At 43.2% G+C, this 20,870-nt stretch overlaps 1 protein-coding gene across 10 annotated transcripts in view; it reads left to right on the top strand.

The window, feature by feature from the left end:
- The window catches only part of TLN2 (talin 2), a 504,733-nt gene that overhangs the window by 168,273 nt on the left and 315,590 nt on the right, over positions 1 to 20,870 (top strand). Inside the window, exon 1 of one of the 10 annotated variants that reach the window (XM_070797478.1) lies at positions 12,628 to 12,645. The exons of the other annotated variants lie outside the window; for them this stretch is intronic. The gene's annotated coding sequence lies outside the window, so the exon portion shown is untranslated. Of the gene's footprint in view, positions 1 to 12,627; positions 12,646 to 20,870 lie in introns of those variants that run through there. 10 annotated transcript variants of the gene reach the window in all.

Here is a 20,870-nt window from a genome sequence, read left to right as displayed (position 1 = left end):
GCCCAGAAAAGTTCTTTGGTGACCAGTTTCCTTCTCGTCTTCATTGTCTGCTTTTGCTCCTTGCTAGGAGCACACTTGCTCAGTCAACTAGCCAACTTATGAAGACCCTACAAAGTGCCAAATTTGAATGGCTCTGGAGAAGTACCTCTCCTTTTTGCTGTGAGGCTCTCACTCAAAATTCACACTCAAAGATCCACTCACTCAAAATTCTTCTGAGGGGTGGGGTACTCAATTGAGTCTTTGGATTGTTCACATTAACATTAATCACAAATTATGTAAAATTACTGAAGTTCAATAGTGCCATTGAGAGGCAGGCCATCCACCCATCCATCCATCTGTTCAACGAATGAGAACTGCTGTGTGCCATGGACTGTGCTTGTGAATGGGGATGAGGCTAGGTATGGCACATAATCTCTACCCTTGTGCTCTCGGTCTGGTTGTGGCAGCCAATAAATGCACAATTCTGACTTTATGTGGTGGATATCATAAGTAGCATATTAAAGTTTAGAAAAGAGGTATTTGTCTCAAATGTATGTATTAACAACAGATGACATTTCCTAGCTCCACTAGCATGCTGAAAGTGGGCTTAGGGGATAGAGTCAGGCGATAGAAATTGTGATCAATAAATCAAAGATAAAATGATACATTTTCAGGAAGCCACAGGTGTTATTCTGTGGCTGGGCTACATCGTTCTTAAATAAGTGGGATGTGGAGTGGACATACAGATTCTCAACTCTTCCATCCAAGATTCAATTAGCAGGTCAGGAATGTGGGCTGAGAATCACATTTTAATCTCTGACTCCTTGGGTGGTTTTGATCCTGGTGGTCTGAAGAGTCCTGGCCTGGAGTGTGGTATGTGGGTGTGGGGCTGCAAATGGAGGCTGGAAGAGAAGAAGAGCGGGAGCCTGAGAGGGTGGCCAGCGAAGTTGCAGAAGGATAGAGGGTTTCTTTTTTTTTTTTTCTAAATCAGCCTTATTCTTTTTTTTTTTTTTTAATTTTATTTTATTTTTAAACTTTACAAATTGTATTAGTTTTGCCAAATATCAAAATGAATCCGCCACAGGTATACATGTGTTCCCCATCCTGAACCCTCCTCCCTCTTCCCTCCCCATACCATCCCTCTGGGTCGTCCTAGTGCACTAGCTTGGATAGAGGGTTTCTAGGTCTGAGTCGTCAGCAGGACCCAGTAGGAAGTTGAAAGCATTTGGCAGCAGAGCGTATAATCTCCAGCAGAGCATACTTAGGACAGGAAACAGTATCTTGGCCTTATTTTTACACAGTTGTGCTGAAACATCTTTCCAGAATAAAAGACTCTTAAATTAATCACTTGGCTCTAAACTCACACAGCCAAGAATTCAGGTTCCAAACTCCAAGTACAATTCTTAGTCTACTAGTGTGCCTCCCAGTTGGGAATTATTTATCCTTGTTAAGTTAGCTCAGGGGTTTTGAAATGCTCTTGAGTGACCTTGGAGGCCACTCTACAAATTGCTTGATTCACTATTTAAAAATATGATTGATTCAAGACTGAATAAATGTATAATATTAAAGGCATATGGGTTCAATGTGCAGTAAGGATATTTGGGGGCCACTTAACTGGGCCTTTTTTCATAGAATCATTAAGCCATAAGACTGTTGCATTTTGTTCCTCAGACAGGGTAACTATAAGAACCTTCTCAAAGGCTTGTAACTTAATCTGAAAGCTGCTAGGAGTAAGCGTACTTCTCTATCTCATGAGCAGTATACTACAGATTATACTTTCTTATTACCTACGCAGCAATAATTTTTACTTTCCTAGTGTTGAAGCAGAAAAAAAATTTCAGGCTGGTGCAATGTTTTGTGTTATTGTTGGAGTTTCCCTGTTCAAGTGGAAATGATGGGAAAAGTAGTACTTCTCAATATAGCTTATAACTGTTTTGTGTTTTCAGTTGCATTTGTTTATTATTTATTTTTGACTGCACTGGGTCTTCATTAAGGTGTGGGTTTTTCTCTTGTGCTGAGCGGGGTCTACTCTAGTTGCCATATGCTGACTTCTCATTGCTGTGGCTTCTCTTGTGGCAGAACATGAGCTCCAGGGTGCACAGGCTTCAGTGGTTTCAGCACGTTGGCCCAGTAGTCACAGCTCCCAGGCTCTAGAGTGTAGGCACGATATTTGTGATGTGTGGGCTTAGTTGCTCTGCGGCATGTGGGATCTTCCCGAACCAAAGATGGAACCTGTGTCTCCTGAGTTGGCAGGTGAATTCTTTACCATTGACCCACGAGGGACGCCCCTTCAGTTGCACATAATTAAGCTTGAAAGTAAAGGGGCGTCAATAAAGTAGGAGAACTGCTTTGTCCTTGACATTTAATTGTTTATTGTTTAGGCATTAATGTGTATCTTGATAGGTGTAAAGATAAAGGTCACTTAGCACAGGATTTCTTATTCTTGGCACTATTGATAATTTGGGCCAGATAATCCTGTTGTTCGGAGGCTGTCTTGTACATTCCTAGTGTTTTGTAGCATCCTTGGCCCCTACCCACTAGACCCAATCATGACAACCAACATTCGTCTCCAGACAGTGCCAAATGTCCCCTGGGAGCAAAATCACACCTGGTTGAGAACCACCGAGCAGAGACAAGAAAGTTTTTCACGGATCTCTCTTGACTCTGCTGTTAATCTTTTGAGAATGTTGTTCTATCTAATAAAGGGAAAGGTGTACAATTGATTATTATGTAAGATTACATATTTGCAAATTTGTCTACTTGCTAAAGTTCATTTGTAAACCTAAAATCGATACTCCTGGCTCCTTTACAGTTAGTCTTGGATACACACATGTGCAGAGAGGCAAAAAAAATCTGAGTCACCTGATGCATCTGTTCCCAGCTGAGGTCAAATAAGGTGATGCTGTGCCTTGTTTCAACTCTCAGTCTGTAAACAAGTATCCCTTTCAGGGTCTATTTAGTGCCACATTTTTCAGATTTTTGTGCTCCTTATTGGTGATTTTGCCCTTTCAAACAGCCCCTAAGTACAGTGCTGAGTAGTGTTTAAGCACAGGAAGGCTGTAACATGCCTTATGGAGAAAATGGGGGTATTTTATATAAGCGTCGTTGAGGCATGAATGATGGTGCTGTTGGCCATGAGTTCAATGTCAGTCATATCTATCCATCTATCTGTCTGGAGACACGCATAACACAGGGTTATGTATTGATGAGCTGATGAAACTGCTGTGACTGGAGGCTCACAGGAACCTGCCTAAGCCTGGATTTCCCCTTTGAAGCACTAGTTACTATTGACTGGTTCAGTGTTTGTGGTGACGGTAGAACATAACCACTGCAAATAGCAAGGATCAACTCTACTGATACTTGGCTAGCTTACATTTCAAAAGCCTGTATTTTAAAGATCTACTGAGATATATATGTTCACCTACTTTGATTTTCTTTATAAAAATTAAGATAGCCATGGTAATGGTAAAACAAATAATTGCAGAGTCAATGGACACAAACATTGAAAACCATTACATATGTGGTGAAAATGTTGTATCAGTTTCCTGTGCCATAGCAATTCACCACAGTGCCATTTCCAGTGCATCTGTGCCAGCATTATTCTGCATTTTTCCTATTTTTAAAATGAAAAAAATTGAACGTGTTAGAGAATTCAAGTGATACAGACACTTAGAAAATAAACTGTAAAAATCTCTCTTCGTCTCACTTTCCCCCACCATTTCCTAAAGAGTGTTAAGAATTTGGTATGTGTCATTTCAAGGCTTTTAATAAACACACATGAAATTAAATGCATTTTATACCCATAATTTAATACAGATGAAACTGAATATTTGCCTATTTTGTGTTATGCTTTATTACTTCATATAATTTAGGTGTAAAAAATGCTTCCCGTTATTTAGAAAATACTTAAGTTGTCAGGAAAAATTGCATAAATAATGTTTCTATTTAATAGTGATAGTTTAATTTTTGTGCTAAGCAATGAGCTTGTGATAAATGTCTTTTAATCTAATTTGTATTTATTTTTTTGCCAGTAGCCTAAGCTACAGAACACAACATAGATTCAGTCTTGGAATTTTATGATTTTTTTTTTAATCACTAGGCTTGATGGAGGATTTCAGAGAATTGAATTTCCTGATAGAAAAGTAATCAGTGGATGTCAGTGGGTAAACATTGCCCAGGATCAGGCAAAATGCATAATATTAATTAGTACGCAGATGTTCGTGGAATGATTACAATGTGAGGAACACTTTTATGTCAAAGTGATTCTGTAACCCCTCCCCTCACCATGACTAGAGGAAAAAAGACATCTGATGCTCACTTATGAGTTTCATGGCCACAGAGACTACTTGGAGTGACTGGGAATCCTGTAGATAAGAACTCCCTGATCTAGGGTGAGGAAGTGAGACCTCTTTGTACCAGCTGTTGATACTAGATATGAACATTTGATAGAATTTTAAGCCTTATTTCTATCAGAAAACTATAATTTTCACCTAGGATGATTTAAAGTGAGATAACAAAAATGCTCCTGGGAAAGAAAGACTTAACACATTAGTAGCATTGATTGATGGAAAGACCTTTGAAATAAATGATATATGCTGTTTCTAGGACAGGAAAATTGTACCTACTTAGGGTTCCCTGTGGGGCTTCCCCCATGGCTCAGTGGTTAAGAATCTGCCTGTAACGCAGGAGATGTGGGTTCGATCTCTGGTTTGGGAAGATCCCTGGAGGAGGAAATGGCAACCCACTCCAGTATTCTTGCCTGAAAAATCTCATGGACAGAGGAGCCTAGTGAGCTATAGTCCACGGGGTTGCAAAGAATCTGACACAACTGAGTGAGCACATAGACAACGTTACCAGTTGACTATTGGAAAATGGTAAAATAAAAAGTATGACTTTACCAAGAAGGGCTGGTTTCTGAAAAGAATGGAAAATACAAGGTCATGCCACTGGCTGAGTGTGAATTTCCTCACCTCACAGCGAAAAGGGCCTACAAGGTTTTGTTTTGCAGGGCATAAGATTCTACTTTGCAATAAGGGACTGTCTTTTACACAATAACTTTGCACTTTGATTCCAAATTCAGCACTTGAACAAGACTCTAGTAGGTCTCTTTGTAGACGTGGAGAAAACTTAAGGATTTGGCAGAGATACAGATTAAAACAATTTTTATTTTTTACAATGCATTTGTTATGAAAAATTCACAGAACTCTTTAGTTTTATAAAATCTATCCCTTTTGAAAAGAAAAGAGAACATCCCTCCCACAGGTTGGGAGTTACAGGGTCTCTCCTAGGAGATTCTTAGTTTACTTATGGGATGGTTGTTTGTTTACTCGTGCAGGCATTCAGATAATCATAAAAACCAAGAGGCACACCCGCTTGAGTGCATAGTTTCTCTTCCAGAATATCTATGGGAGAGGCACTAAGGACAATGTTTAAAGGAAAATATTTTAGATAATTGCCCACAGTCATCTTATTTTTATTCCTGACAAATAGCAAACAAGTTTTTTTCTACTGTACTAATTTTTAATTTGTGAATATTTATGAAAGGGTTTACTTGAAGTGTTCCTTCATATTAACTTTTTTGGTTAAAAAAATTTAAATATGTATTATTAACAATATTTGAGTTCTCAAATGTTAAATACTTAACCATGATAAGAAGTTTGAGAGTAAAAAGTAATAGATCAAGCTAATTGTGTTGCCTTCCTCAAAATATCGATTGCAGATAATGTCTCTTTTTTGCATGTCTTTGGCTTTGTTTATACAATGTAGAAGGTTTAACTGTAGTGTTGCCACATCTGTAAGTTTTTCTTTGTTTCATGGGCTTTGTAAATACATAAATGAGTGCCTTCACTTTTTTTTTCTGGCTCTATAATTTTTTACATCTGTGCCTCTTACCTGCCTGGAATTTGTTTTTGTGTCTGACAGTGGTAGGCTTGTGACTTCATTTTTGTTACATGACTATTTACTTTCCTAATATAGTGTGTCAAATAGTTTGTTGTTTTTCCTTTAAATGGTAGGTTTGTTGTCACCTTGATATCTATGCATTTGTTTCTTGTGTCCCGTATCCTGTTCATTATTTGTGTGATGATATCACACCATTTTAGTTACTGTAGCTTTACAGCATGTTTAGTTTTGTCAGGATAGTTTTCCCTTCTTTTTTAAAAACGTAGTCATTCTGAAGATTTTTCTATTCCAATTAAACTTTAGAATCAGCTTTAAGTTCTATAGAATATCCTGTTGCTGTGTTGGTTGGGTCACACTGATTTTTTTAAACTGGGAGAGAGATAATTGCTGTCTTAACAATATTGAGTTATTTCATCTGGGAAACGGTAGTTATCTCCATTATTGTATCTTCTTTTACTGTCCTTCAATAAAATTTAAGATAAGATTGATGTGTTATATTTATAGGTAAGTTGATTTCTAGGTTTTTCCCCCCCGTTTCCTTCCCTCCCTTTCTCCCCTTCTTGATAATGATTGGAATTTTTTAAAATGGCATTTTCTAAATGGTTACTGTATCTGGCCATCTATAATTGACCATATTCTAGGCAGACAGGCATTTCATTAGCAAAAAATATGAAGATCTCCTGCTTCCTTCCTAGTATTTTTATCTTAATTCATTTCTCTGCATTAGTTAGAGGGTGAAGTAAAATATTGAGTAGAAATAGCATGCATCCTTGTCATCTTTGTCATTTTAATGGGACATTACTTGTAATTTACCATTTGTTGGCTCATTTCCACGTATTTCTGATTTAGTTATCTTTAGAGGAAAGTATTTATAAGAAAATATCAAATTGACTATAATTGGAGGAAATGTTTAAGTCATTGATGTTTCCCAAAGGACAGGGCAGTGATGTGGGATATGCCGTACACATGAAATGTTTCTTATGCATTGAGGTGCTCCTTCTTGATTCTCCTGTAAGGAATTCACAGCATATAGGAGGCTGCTGAAGCCTCTGAGGACTTTCTGGTCCTCAGGACCTCTGCAGCAATCCTAGGAACATGCTTTGGGCCAGGCTGACTTACATGAGCCTGATGATTAGATTTTTTGGAGAGCATAGGTTCAGTAGAGGGGGTCTAGCCAGAGGGGGCATAGACACAGGTTGGGTGAAATCTTGGGATATAATAGTCATATTCTCCTTAAGCAGATGGAGCTGAAGCAGGAGGGAAGGGGACTGGGCACAACCTTTGAAGGAATGACATAGCCCAAGTGAAGAAGTGAAGTCGCTTAGTTGTGTCTGACTCTTTGCGACCCCACTGACTGTAGCCTATCAGGCTCCTCCGTCCATGGGATTTTCCAGGGAAGAGTGCTGGAGTGGATTGCCATTTCCTTCTCCAGGGGATCTTCCTGACCCAGGAATCAAACCTAGGTCTCCTGAATTGCAGGCAGGTGCTTTACCCTCTGAGCCACCAGGGAAGCCATGACATAGTCCAAGGACACAACTTAAACTGATTAGACTCAAGTGGGTCCAAGGTGGCCAACAAGTTACCTTCGACTAGACCTTGATCCTCAATATATGATCATCGTAGCACAGCAGCAAGCTAAACAACACAACCAGAGGTGCCATGACAGCTCCAAGGCTGACCATCAAAGACCCAAACGTGGGTGATGGCCAATTCCTGGAAATCTCTCCACCCGTTTCCCCAAATAGTTGAAATAATCCTCCCACACCTTAGCCTATGAAATTACCCAGCCCATAAAAACTAACCACACCACATTTCGAGGCTGTGCTCTCCCTCTGTGAAGGACCACACTCTTGTCTGTGGAGTGTGTTTCTCTCTAAATAAATCCACTTCTTACCTATCACTTAGTCTTTCACTGAATTCTTTCTGCCACGAGATGTCAAGAACCTGAGTTTCACTAGGTTCTAAAACCAGGCGTGTGACTTCAGCTGGAAGACTGTGGGTTTTGGCTAGGTTTGAGTCCCAGAGACTGGGGTTCGAGTCCCAGGCAGGGTTTTGGCTGGGTTTGCGTCCCAGCACGTGAAGTCAAGTCTCAGACTAAGGTAAACGGTTTCAGAGCCACATTATCAGTGTGCCCCGAGAATAAACTGGAAGGGTTGAAATTCAGAAAATCTTTACTGAAGGTTAGATTCAGAGGGACTTTGGAGGTTGCGCAGGAGCAGAGTGAGTTTAGACTTAAGAAGCAGATGTGTAAGAGGCAGATAGTGACATACAAGGTGTCTAGTGTGTTAGCTTAGGACTCTGGCCCTTCCCTGAGATGAGGGATAAGTTTCTGGGTTGTCAGAGGTAGACTGGCAGAGTTAAAATTAAAACCACAGGCTCAGTTAAAATAAAAATCTCAGTCCTTGCCTTGTACACAATCACCTTTTTTTTGCAAGTATATTCAGCTGCCTGGGTACACTTCCACTAGGTGAGTTTAAAATTACCACGTGTGCCTGAAAGACATCAGCCCCAATATGTTACAGGAAGTGTTTTCCAGCTATGGTGGCCCATGAGCAGCCTACAGAAAATGAGCTCCAGGTCTTGAGCCCCCATTCAACCACAGAAGCTCTGCTTTTATGAATCTACTTTGCTTATTGGCTTCTGAGTAAAGTTACATTTAAAGAAAACACTTGGCTGCTTTAAAAAAAAAAAAAACACAAAACTTGAAAGCCATCATTGTCATTCATTTTACTCATTTAAATCATGTTTTGACGGTAATACTGATCTTGCCTATGTAACTACAATATTTTATATTGCAACTCAGTTGTACTTCTTAATGAAAATTCCCTTGAATTCAGGATTTAGAAGTGATTTCCTCATCTATTTTATGAGGAGTTGGTGTGTGCGCTTTACAGAAGCAGAAGATATTAAGAAGAGATGGCAAGAATACACAGAAGAACTGTACAAAAAAGATCTTCACGACCCAGATAATCACGATGGTGTGATCACTGACCTAGAGCCAGACATCCTGGAATGTGAAGTCAAGTGGGCCTTAGAAAGCATCACTACAAACAAAGCTAGTGGAGGTGATAGAATTCCAGTTGAGCTATTCCAAATCCTGAAAGATGATTCTGTGAAAGTGCTGCACTCAATATGCCAGCAAATTTGGAAAACTCATCAGTGGCCACAGGACTGGAAAAGGTCAGTTTTCATTCCAATCCCAAAGAAGGGCAATGCCAAAGAATGCTCAAACTACCGCACAATTACACTCATCTCACACGCTAGTAAAGTCATGCTCAAAATTCTCCAAGCCAGGCTTCAGCAATATGTGAACCGTGAACTTCCTGATGTTCAAGCTGGTTTTAGAAAAGGCAGAGGAACCAGAGATCAAATTGCCAACATCCTCTGGATCATGGAAAAAGCAAGAGAGTTCCAGAAAAATATCTATTTCTGCTTTCTTGACTATGCCAAAGCCTTTGAATGTGTGGATCACAATAAACTGTGGAAAATTCTGAAAGAGATGGGAATACCAGACCACCTAATCTGCCTCTTGAGAAATTTGTATGCAAGTCAGGAAGCAACAGTTATAACTGGACATGGAACAACAGACCGGTTCCAAATAGGAAAAGGAGTACGTCAAGGCTGTATATTGTCACCCTGTTTATTTAACTTATATGCAGAGTACATCATGAGAAATGCTGGACTGGAAGAAGCACAATCTGGAATCAAGATTGCCAGGAGAAATATCAATAACCTCAGATATGCAGATGACACCACCCTTATGGCAGAAAGCGAAGAGGAACTCAAAAGCCTCTTGATGAAAGTGAAAGTGGAGAGTGAAAAAGTTGGCTTAAAGCTCAACATTCAGAAAATGAAGATCATGGCATCCGGTCCCATCACTTCATGGGAAATAGATGGGGAAACAGTGGAAACAGTGTCAGACTTTATTTTTCTGGGCTCCAAAATCACTACAGATGGTGACTGCAGCCATGAAATTAAAAGACACTTACTCCTTGGAAGGAAAGTTATGACCAACCTAGATAGCATATTCAAAAGCAGAGACATTACTTTGCCAACAAAGGTTCGTCTAGTCAAGGCTATGGTTTTCCTGTGGTCATGTATGGATGTGAGAGTTGCACTGTGAAGAAGGCTGAGCGCCGAAGAATTGATGCTTTTGAAGTGTGGTGTTGGAGAAGACTCTTGAGAGTCCCTTGGACTGCAAGGAGATCCACCCAGTCCATTCTGAAGGAGATCAGCCCTGGGATTTCTTTGGAAGGAATGATGCTAAAGCTGAAACTCCAGTACTTTGGCCACCTCATGTGAAGAGTTGACTCATTGGAAAAGACTCTGATGCTGGGAGGGATTGGGGGTAAGAGGAGAAGGGGACGACAGAGGATGAGATGGCTGGATGGCATCACTGACTTGATGGACGTGAGTCTCAGTGAACTCTGGGAGTTGGTGATGGACAGGGAGGCCTGGCGTGCTGTGATTCATAGGGTCGCAAAGAGTCGGACACAACTGAGCGACTGATCTGATCTGATCTGATCTGGTGTGTGCGCTTAGTGTGAGCAGTTAGTGTGTGCATGCTTGTGATTGGGTCATCTGTGTACAAGTCATATTTCCTGATAAATGATAAGCTGCTTAAGGATGTGCTATGGCATCTTTGTTTGTTTTGTATCTCCACTCTCATCCTCATCCCTGAATACCTCTGACAAGTTCAGGATGTAGTTCCTGATTCCACTTGGACTGCTATGAATGAACATCCCCTTGCCCTTCTGCTCATGATGTGAACCAGAAGCCAGGTTGGGAGGAGTTTAGAGGCAGGATTCCCCAGCAGCCTGACCTGCCTCTTGCTTTTCAGCCTGTAGGCCAGTTGTTAACCAGAGAGCACTAAGTAGCCTACCGCGGGGGATTGCTGTATTTCACTAGGATCACCAAAAATCAGGGCAGGAGAGCTCGCCAGCAGAACCTCTCCCCGTTTTGCGTGGGCTACAGTCTAAGCGACTGAGGCCAGCGGATGTGGCTGCAGCCCAAAGGAATTAGAATGAAGTCCTGTTCACAGAGGGATTATCAACTTTGTCCTCCATGTTCAGATATACCCTTCCTGTTCTTCCTGGGCAAGGTGGAGTCCTTTCTCTCCTAAGGAGTGCTCTCTGGCAAATCTGACCCAGAGTGAGCTGTGCTGCCCATTTCTGAGCCAGACTTTGTGTATTATCTCACTAGCATTTTCTTGCAGCTATGCTGCCACATTCTGCAGTTTTTCCAGTAAGAGATTTTGTCTTAGCTCTGAAATAGCACTGTATACACATTGGGCAGATATTTCAGGCAAGGGCCTTTGGTTGTGGGAGAAACCCGTTCACATCAGTTTGGTCAGCGGGGAAGGTTTCCATGTGTCGTCTTGGACTTCACAGGATGGGAAGAATAGGATGTCCAGGGCTCAGGGGAGTTGGGCTGAGACACTCAAGGTGCTCTTCTGGGCTCCCTCATCTCTGAGCCTAGCTTGAGGTGTCCTTGATCCTCTTTTCATGCACTTGAACTTGCAAGGTCCAGTCCTGGCTTTTCTGACTTCTAACCTTCCAACCTCCCTGCTAGGGTTCCATCAGAATGACTGGGGGATAGTCTAGGCCAAAATTGGCTTGTTAGAGCCAGATCACCTAAATGTTACGTCCCTGACCTGATGATGGATTAGCTGCCTTAGGTTCAGACCTCCACCCCTGCCCCAGAAAGGCTTTGTTGGAAGGGCAGGAGGTTAGGTAGGCCTATGGTACTTGAGGTTGGACAAACCACAGGATAGGCCTTCCTACGTTGCTTGAGTACTTACTAACTAATGAAATGATTTATTCTTTTTGCCAATTCTAATATTTGCTGCTTTGAAATGAAATTTACCTATAAATTCTGTCTTTCCTTGTAAGAAATGTCAATCATTCTGGAATCTATCTTCCTACTGGCCCTTGACCCTGCCCTGCTCTTCAGCCTGCCCTAGGGGTTGGATCCCAGCTGAACTGCATAAGGAAGGCGGTCAGATAGCATTACAGTGCAGCTCTGCCATTCCTGCCAGGAGGAAGACTTTGCAGACTTTGCAAAGATGTGATGCACAGATAGGGCTTGGTCTCCTTCATCCCCTCTCACTAGCTGAATGCAGAGATGTACCAGGCCTCCAGGTCAGGAGGCAATGAGAGGCTCTGCGTACAGCCCGGGAGTGTCCCTTGGGCTCGCGTGGTTCTAAATCGAGAATAAAACTGATTTGCCTTTCCAGTTGCACAAAATGTCCCTGCTTCTCCCACCTTCCTCTCTTTTTTTTTTTTCCACCTTCCTCTCTTGAGTAGTGAATGAAAAAGAAATCATCATTCTAAAACGACTGAGAAGAAAAGAATGCGCTTGCCTGATTCACAGAAGTGGGTTTCTGCCTGTGCTGTGCATTGCGGCTCCATCAGACCCCTGTGCTACTTTGGAGTGGCGGGAATAACAGGGCTTACACCTAATCAAGGAACAAAAATTCCAAACAAAAGCCCGGGTGGGGTTTCCTGAGCAGGAGCGAGATATTGTAGTAAATGGGAAGCCAAGCTGGGCCGTCCAATCTCTGGTCTGATTGCACAAATTACAGCAGGGCCCTGTTTTCAAAGGAATGTGACCCGCCCCACCGGGCCCCTCCTGAGCGGGTGTGTCTGTGTTTCCTTAAGCCCTCTCCTGAGCAGCTAATGCGTTCACCAGAGGAGCCAGAGAGAGCATTGTGCGGAGTCATTCAGAGGCCCTCCTTAGGGTCTCTGCCAGGGGACCATTTTCCAGGTGAGTTTACCTTACGTCACAGTCCTCCAGGGAGTCCTGTGGCTGAATGCCCCACCCTCTCCTGCAGAAAGTGCACACAGGCTTCTGATATTCCAGGGACAACTGCCTCCATCTCCAAGCACCAGTGAGCCAAACACTTTGTATGGGGTGGAGGAAAATGTTTATATAAAAAAGTCTCTTTTCTTGCAAAAGGGTGCCATTCTCTGTGCTCAGGTCCAGTGGCCTGCTGCTGTCCTCAGTCTGCAGATCAGCTGCCTCATGTTCTAGAATATTCCCAACCCTCTGGCTTGTGGTTTTCCTATTGGGCCAGGTTCCTATCCCCTCTCAAGAACTTCCTGTTTGCAGTATCCCACCACCCCTTCCCCCTTTCTTCTCCTCTCTTCTCAATCTGCAGATTTAAACATCCTCTCCCTTGAGAAGCCTCCCCCTACTCCTCCTTCCTGTGCTGACCCCCCAGTCCCCACCCCTCTGTTAGATGCTGAGGACAGTGTTTTATGAATCTTCAGTTTGGTGATTCCTGCTGCATCCTAGTGGTTTGGATGCATTTGGTCTCCTAATGATATGTTCTAATTTTATTTTTCTCTAGAGCCAATTTCAGCCCCATATTACATAAATATGTTTCTGTGATACCCTTGACAACTTCTGATCTTAAAATAGTGTTTTTATTGAAACCACTTTGGTTTGTTTTTACCCATCTGTCTTATCTCTTGGAACTTACATGTGCCAGGAGTGTGGTAACTATGCAGCAAGGGGTTGCTGAGACAGTTGCCTGAGTCCCAATGTCTGGGTTGCAGGACTTTTTTTTTTTAACTTTTTTTGTATTGGGGTATAGCTGATTAATAATGTTATGATGGTTTCAGGTGGACAACAGATGGACTTAGCCATCCGTATACATGAATCCATTCCCCCCAAACTCCTATCCAGGCTGGCACATAACAATGAGCAGGGTTCCTTGTGTTATACAGTAGGTCCTTGTTGGTAATCCAGCTTAAATATAGCAGTGTGTACACATCGATCCCAAACTCCCTAACTATCCCTTCTTCTCATCCTTCCCGTACCTGGCAACCGTAAGTTCTTTCTCTTAGTCTGTGAGTCTCTTTCTGTTTTGTAAGTTCATTTATATCATGTCTTTTTAGATTCTGGATATAAGAAATATTATATGATATTTCTCTTTCTCTGTCTTAGTTCTCAGGATGACAGTCTCTGGGTCCATCCCTGTGGGAGTGGTCAGTTGCTCAGTTGTGTCTGATTCTTTGTGACCCCACAGACTGTAGCCCACCAAGCTTCTCTGTCCATGAGATTTTCCAGGCAAGAACCCTGGAGTGGGTTGCCATTTCTTCCTCCAGGGGATCTTCCTGACCCAGGGATCGAACCTGCATCTCCTGCCCTGACAGGTGGATTCTGTACTGCTGAGCCACCTGAGACTCCCTCTAAGTCCATCCATGTCGCTGCAAATGGCATCATTTCTTTCTTTTTTAATGGCTGACTGATCCTCCATTGTATGTATGTGCCACATCTTTATTCATTCTTCTGTCGATGGACATTTAGGTTGCTTCCGTGTCTTGGCTATTGTGAATAGTGCTGCTATGAACATTGAGGTGCGTGTATCCTATATGTACCCCATCTTTATCCATTCTTCTGTTGATGAACATTTAGGTTGCTTCTGTATCTTGGCTATCATGAGTAGTGCTACCATGAACATTGAGGTGTGTGTATCCTTTGGAGCAGTCCTCATTTTTAACTTGTGGTTTGTGATGGTCACTGCAGAATAGTGAGGGTGAAATGCAGTCACGGAGATGGTGGTGCCCAGCTCTCTGACCGCTCCTCCCTCTGTCTGCCCCTGGGCTGGCCTTCCTGAAATGTCCCTTCTGAAACATCATGGCTTTCTGCCCCCTCTTGCACATGATACCCAATTGCCGTGGCCCTGGTCGTTTTCCAGAGCCAGCTCCACCTAGCTCCCATGGGAAGCTCCTTATGAAAAGGTTCCTTCTGGTTCCCCTACCAGTCTACCCCCAGAACACTCTGGATGAACCCCACAGCCCTGCCACTGTGTACCTCATTATGTCCTAGTCCTTTGTGTTTGGGTCTTTCCTCCCCTGGATTGGGAGGACAGCTCTATAGCAGAGGCCTGGCATGACCTCTCCTATGTTCCTATCACCTAACCAAGTGCCATGCAGGCAATTCCTACTTCTTGAGCCAATAAATTAGTTCGTAGGGAACATTAAAAAAAAAAAACAATATACACATCTTCAGTGATGGTGTTAGAATTTTTTAAATGATTGCACACACCCTAATACTGTCAGAGGTTGAAGCTGTAAACAGGTCCTGTCCTATTTCACCAGTGAGGAAGGGAGTCTGAGGGCCTCAGAACTGTAGCCACTTGATTTGTAGGAAGCATGATGGTGACAGAGACCTGCGTCTTAAGAGGTTTGCTTGGTGGACTTTTCCCCACTAGGGGAAAGTCCTGTAGACTCAGTGGAAGTCACATTCTAGTAGGAATCAGGCAGCCCAGCTTTCTGGCTTTATTGTGGGGTTGAGAGTCTGGTCTCACAGTAAAAGCAAAGATGATTGGATTGGCTATTTCCCATGATGGCAAACTACTCCCACCCACCCACTTTAATCTCTGAAGATTTCAGACCTAGATGAGAAACTTCTGTGACCACTTCAGGTTTTGCCTAGGTTGGCCCCATCCTGGATTATATGCCTTATAGATTTTCTTACAAATCACACTTGGATGTTGTTTTTCCTGAGCATGTTAATTTCTCAAACTATATAAGATGCTGCATTTTTCCCACTGACACATATGTGCTCAGAATTGCTTATAAATATCCCCTCGTCACCTGTGCAGTTAGCCTTATACAGCAGAGGTGCCTGTCTGACCTGCTAATTGGTGTGTGTCTGCTTACTAGAGCTTCAGCAGCAACCCCAGACAGGCTGCTAATAAGTGTTAAAACACTGCGGGTATGCATTGGGTGAGGTCCCTGCTAACACTCAGGGCACAAACTTCCCCTTGACTTGCCATGGTGAAGAAAGTTCATAAATATCATTTTGAGAAGTGTTCATAATATTCTTTTGGTGCAGTAAAAATTTTCATTAGTTTGGAATAGCAAGAAGTCACCTAACTTAGAATTCTAAGGAAAATTTGAAAGCATTAAAGTATCTTCACAATAAATTGCTTTAGGCTGACAGATGACATGCCTGAAAGAGCTTTTTGAAATATGATCGGCCCCAAATTTAAGACATTATTGCTCAGTAGAGAATTTCAGGGGAATCTGTGCCCAGGGGTATGTGAGCAACAATTAACATACCACTTGTTAATGAAGTGCTTCTGGATTGCTGGAGGGGCACTTTCTGGCAACAGTTGCACCTTTAAATTCCTTACATAGCTGTATATTAATCCCGAATGAACTTGGACCTCTTTTGATTACCCTTGCTATGCTAGTTTTTGTTGTTCAGTTACTAAATTGTGTCCGACTCCTTATAACGCCGTGGGCTGTAGCATTCCAGGCTCCCCTGTTCTTCACCATCTCTCAGAGCTTGCTCACATTCGTGTCCATTGAGTTGGTGATGTCATCCAACCATCTCATCCTCTGTAGCTCCCTTCTCCTTTTGCCTTCCATCCTTCTCAGCATCACAGTCTTTTCCAATGAGTCGATTCTTTGCATCAGGTGCCGAAGTATTTGGAGCCTCAGCTTTAGCATCAGTTCTTCCAGTGAATATTCATGGTTGATTTCTTTTAGGATTGACTGGTTTGAGCTCCTTGCAGTCCAAGGGACTCTCAAGAGTCTTCTCCAGTACCATGATTTGAAAGCATCAATTCTGTGCTCAGCCTTCTTTATGCAGAGTAATAAACATGTGCCCTCTTGGAACCTGCATCCCAGTGGGAGACAGGAAGACCACACCAAAAAAAAAAAAAAAAAGGATTATTGTAAGAGGGAGAACACTTTGACCAGATCTCTAAGCATCTTAATAGACAGAAAAAGGCCCTTCTTTCGTTGGGGGAGTTAGTTTCTCCTTAAGAAACTGGGGGAATGTCTTTGCATTTAAAAAGTTACAGTGTAAGTGGCTGACATTAGGTTTCAATTGCTGAGGCATCTGTTTCAAAGACATCCATCTCAGCATCTCAGATGAATCTATTACTGGTTGCATAACAGTTACCAGCTAAACAATCAGACAAAAACTAGGCTACTCCTTCCACTAAGGTCACCTTTTAGAGAGTCCCGGGTAACCTAGGTAACTGACTGCTTGAGTGACCCCATTTTTCTCTTCCTGCACACTAGTTCCTCCTATGTGTTAAATTCACCAATATAGAGTGAACTCTTCAAGTACTAGTCACCTTTCCCCTCCACTCCTTTAAAGACAGAACCCACATCTGTACTTCCTCTCTCTTATCTTAGGCATGCCCCTTTATCTTTCAGGACCTGTGACTAATAAACCTTGTATTTTCAGTTTCCCTGGGCGGGGGGGGGGGGAATGGACGCGCCAGGGTGTGGAGCTCTGAGGTGGAGGGTGTAAGGGTGCTTCTAGGAATATTAAGTAACGAGATGTGCCTGGAAGGTGGGGTGCACAGGGTCGGTGGGGGAAGGGGCTGTGGAAGCTGAGGGCCGAAGGTAGCACTCACTTGTGGAGGGTCCTCTGTGTCCTTCTGAACAGCTGCAGCAGCAGTGGGGAGCTCTGGGAGCCTTATCTTTTATCTTACCTAGGAAGTTCATTTTTCCTCTGCTCTCAACATTGTCATTATAGAAAATGTGTGGCAAAATTAAAAAGTAAAAGAGAAACACCTAGAGCCCCACCACTCAGGAAACACTTGTATTTTGACTGACTGCCTCTCAGATTTCTCTTCCATGGGGTGGGTTGGTTGTGGTCATGCCATAAGTACATTTAGCTTTCTGGTTTTTCTATTTATTAGAGAGTAAGCATTTTCTAAAAATCTCATAAACAACATTTTTTTTTCCTAGCTAGGTAATTAATATCCAATCAAGAGAATCAAACCCTGTTAATAACTTAGCCCCTTCTTTTGGAACATAGGGTTGTTTTCAAATTCTTGTTAGGGTGAAGAAGGAAGGTTTATTTCATATATGTCTTCATATATGAAAGCATTTCTGCATGTAAGATTATTCCATGATGATAGATTGCCATCACTGTGATTGCTGGCTCAAGGGACCAGGTATTTCAAAGGTGTCTGAAGTGCACTGTCAGAATGCTTGGCTGAAAGAAAGCACTGACTGAAAAGGTAGTAAACCTTTATGTGTCCTCGAGATTCCTGGAACTTTGGCAGAGGGTGGATTTGAGCACAGAGAGGCTGGAGTCAGAGCAGTTAGGTCATGTGGGCTCCCGGAGGGCAGTGGCATTGCCGACAGAGTGACGGGACCTTGCTTGAGTGTGAGGTGCCTGCCTTTATGGGGATCATTAACTTTAGCCAGAGCCAATGTCATTTTGTAGGTGAAGATGACACGCGTTGAGTTAGGACCTCGGGAATTCCCTCTTCTCTGGTCCCCTATAGTTCTTACGACAAAACCGTTTGTTTATACTTCCCTATTCTTGTCTGGATTTTCTCTGAACCCCTGATACCTGGCATGAGCGTTTTTATGTACCTATTATTGTTGAACACCATTAGGTACTGGGGTCAAGGGAAGGGGCCTGGGCCATGGCTGAGGTTCAGGCTGGGAAGAACGGGGACCTTGCCATAGTGGGGCTTAGGCAGGGGGCCCTGGCAGGGAGCACGCTGGAGTGGGGTGGGGTGGGCTTAGTACAAGCCTCTTGCATGCAAGGGAGGCAGAGCAGAGTGGCCCAAGGCTGAAGACATGCGCTCTGGAGTCTGCTGCAACTCACAGTTCTGGCTTCTCCATCAGCTAACCCACAGTATGGGGGCAAACTGCTCAAATCCCCTCAGCTTCAGTGTTCTCAGGAGGTGTACCAATAGGGCCAATGTCTTTTCAGGTGCAACACTAAATGAAAATTTTCAGGCTTCTTAAGTGGCTCAGGGGTAAAGAATCTGCCTGAGATGCAAGAGACTCGAGTTTGATCCCTGGGTTGGGAAGATCGCCTGGAAAAGGAAATGGCAACCCACTGTAGTATTCTTGCCTGGGAAATCCCATGGACAGAGGGCCTGTTGAGTTACAGTCCATAGGGTCCCAAAGAGTCAGATACAACTTAGCAACTAAACAGCAGCAACATATGCAAGAAGTACCAATTTAAAGAAAAGGCAGAAAATGATGCAATCAAAACTCAAAATAAGTAGTAACCTGGGTGGTATGGCCAGTGGGAAGTTCTCAGGAAGTGTCAGGAAAGGTGGTTGATGATGAACAACCCTTCATCTGAGGACCCTCAAGGTGGTGGGTGTTTTTTACACCCCCACCCCTGCCCCCCGCCCAAGTCCCTTTGGGAGGGGTTGTTTCTTGTCAGTGGTGCTCTGCCCATGACAGATGGAATCACTTTCTTGACTTTCTGCAGAGCTCATCCTTTGGAAAACATCCTTGGCCTGGGCTTTCAGGGCTGAAGGCATATCCTCAGCCCTGCCTACCTGAACTTTTCACAAGTTTCAGGCAGAAGCTTCTGGAATATGCCCAGGTGTACCCTGACCTGGCCACTCTGAGATGCTAAGGCTGGCCAGGCCCAGTGCTGGGCCATGGAGTAGCTTCCCAGGACCATGTTAACCAATTACTGCAAGTTGAGTGGCTTATGTATGAAGGAAATATATTTTTTTCTCCGCCCTTCTGAGTTCTCAGCTGAGACCTCCTATAATAAAAGATTGACAGGAGAAAAACAGAAGTTTATTGACATGTATGCCTCGTGTGTAATGGGAGATACACGTGGGGTATAATAAGTAACTCTAAGAGGCAGAGGTAGAATTCTGGCTTAAATACCACTTTATGGAGTTCTCTAGGGAAGAATACTGGAGTGGGTTGCCATTTTCTCCTCCAGTGAACCACATTTTGTCAGAACTCTTCACTAGGGCCTGTCCATCTTGGGTGGCCCTGCATGGCATGACTCATAGCTTCATTGAGTTACACAAGCCTCTTTGCCACGACAAGGCTGTGATCCATGAATGGGATCACTGACTCAACGGTCATGAATTTGAGCAAACGCTGGGAGATAGTGAAGAATGGAGGAGCCTGGCGTGCTATAATCCATGGGGTAGCAGAGAATCGGACACAACTTAGTGACTAAACAACATCATCTTAATAGGGAAGGGGGCTGGGGATCTGTTTAATACATGTACTTAATAGGGAAAGAAGCAGGGAGGGTGTATTTCCTCTCCTGGGTGCTGAAACTCCAGGGGTAGGGATTTACAGTCCAGTTGCTTTTGGAGGTTTATCTTGAGGCAAATAAGGGCAGATCACAGAAAGCATCTCCCTGCATTTGCTGTTTCTCCCTTGCCTACAGCTGAAAATAATCATTATACCAAAGCGGCATATTTTGCCACCTTTCATTCACTACAGCAGAAATGTATTCTTTAATAGTTTTGGAGGCCCGAAGTAAAAATCAAGGTGTTGGCCGAGCCATGCTCCTTGGAAGGCTCTGGGGGAGAATCATTCCTGACCTCTTCTCATTTCTTGTGGCCCTGGGCATTCCTTGCCTTGTGGCTACCGCACTCCACACACAGACCTCTGTCTTCTGTGTCTTCTGTTCTGGCTCCTATAAGGACACTTCTTATTGGATTTAGGACTTCCCTGTGTAGTCCAAGGGTCATCTCAGCTCAGTATTGTCAGTATCTATCCGAATGTGTATCTGTAATCTTTTTCCAAATCAGGCCACATTCACAGGTTCCCACAGTTAAGTCACGGACTTATCTTTTGAGAGGCCAGTATTCAGCCCTTTCATGCCGAGGTTGGGTGTGAGTTCTCTTGAAACGACCAAGGGTCTGCTCTGACATGGCCTCTGCACCCTAAGGTTATGCACTCTTGGGGCAGGGACCTCTGGTCTGACTTTCTGGGTCTGGTGCCTGAGCTCCTTCCCAGAAGTGGGGAGATTGAGAAAGAATCCATCAGAGCCCACATTAGTCCAGGCATGGGAGATTGAGAAAGAACCCATCAGCAGGCATGGGTGCTCGCTGTTGCCAGGATGTCAGAATTGCCATCTCGGGCATACCTTCTGCCCAGACGTTCTTGAATTGGATAGCAGTTGGAATTCATGTGTGGCATTGGTATAGTCTTTAGTCCAAAATCTCTTGGCTTCTCATGTTAGCAGGTGAACTTGGTTGGTAGTAATTATAGCCACAGTTT

Source organism: Bos indicus, chromosome 10, assembly GCF_029378745.1.
Source record: "Bos indicus isolate NIAB-ARS_2022 breed Sahiwal x Tharparkar chromosome 10, NIAB-ARS_B.indTharparkar_mat_pri_1.0, whole genome shotgun sequence".
NCBI classification, from domain to species: Eukaryota; Metazoa; Chordata; class Mammalia; order Artiodactyla; family Bovidae; genus Bos; species Bos indicus.
Note: the sequence above shows the minus strand (reverse complement) of the source record. Positions and strands in the feature narration are given on the sequence as shown.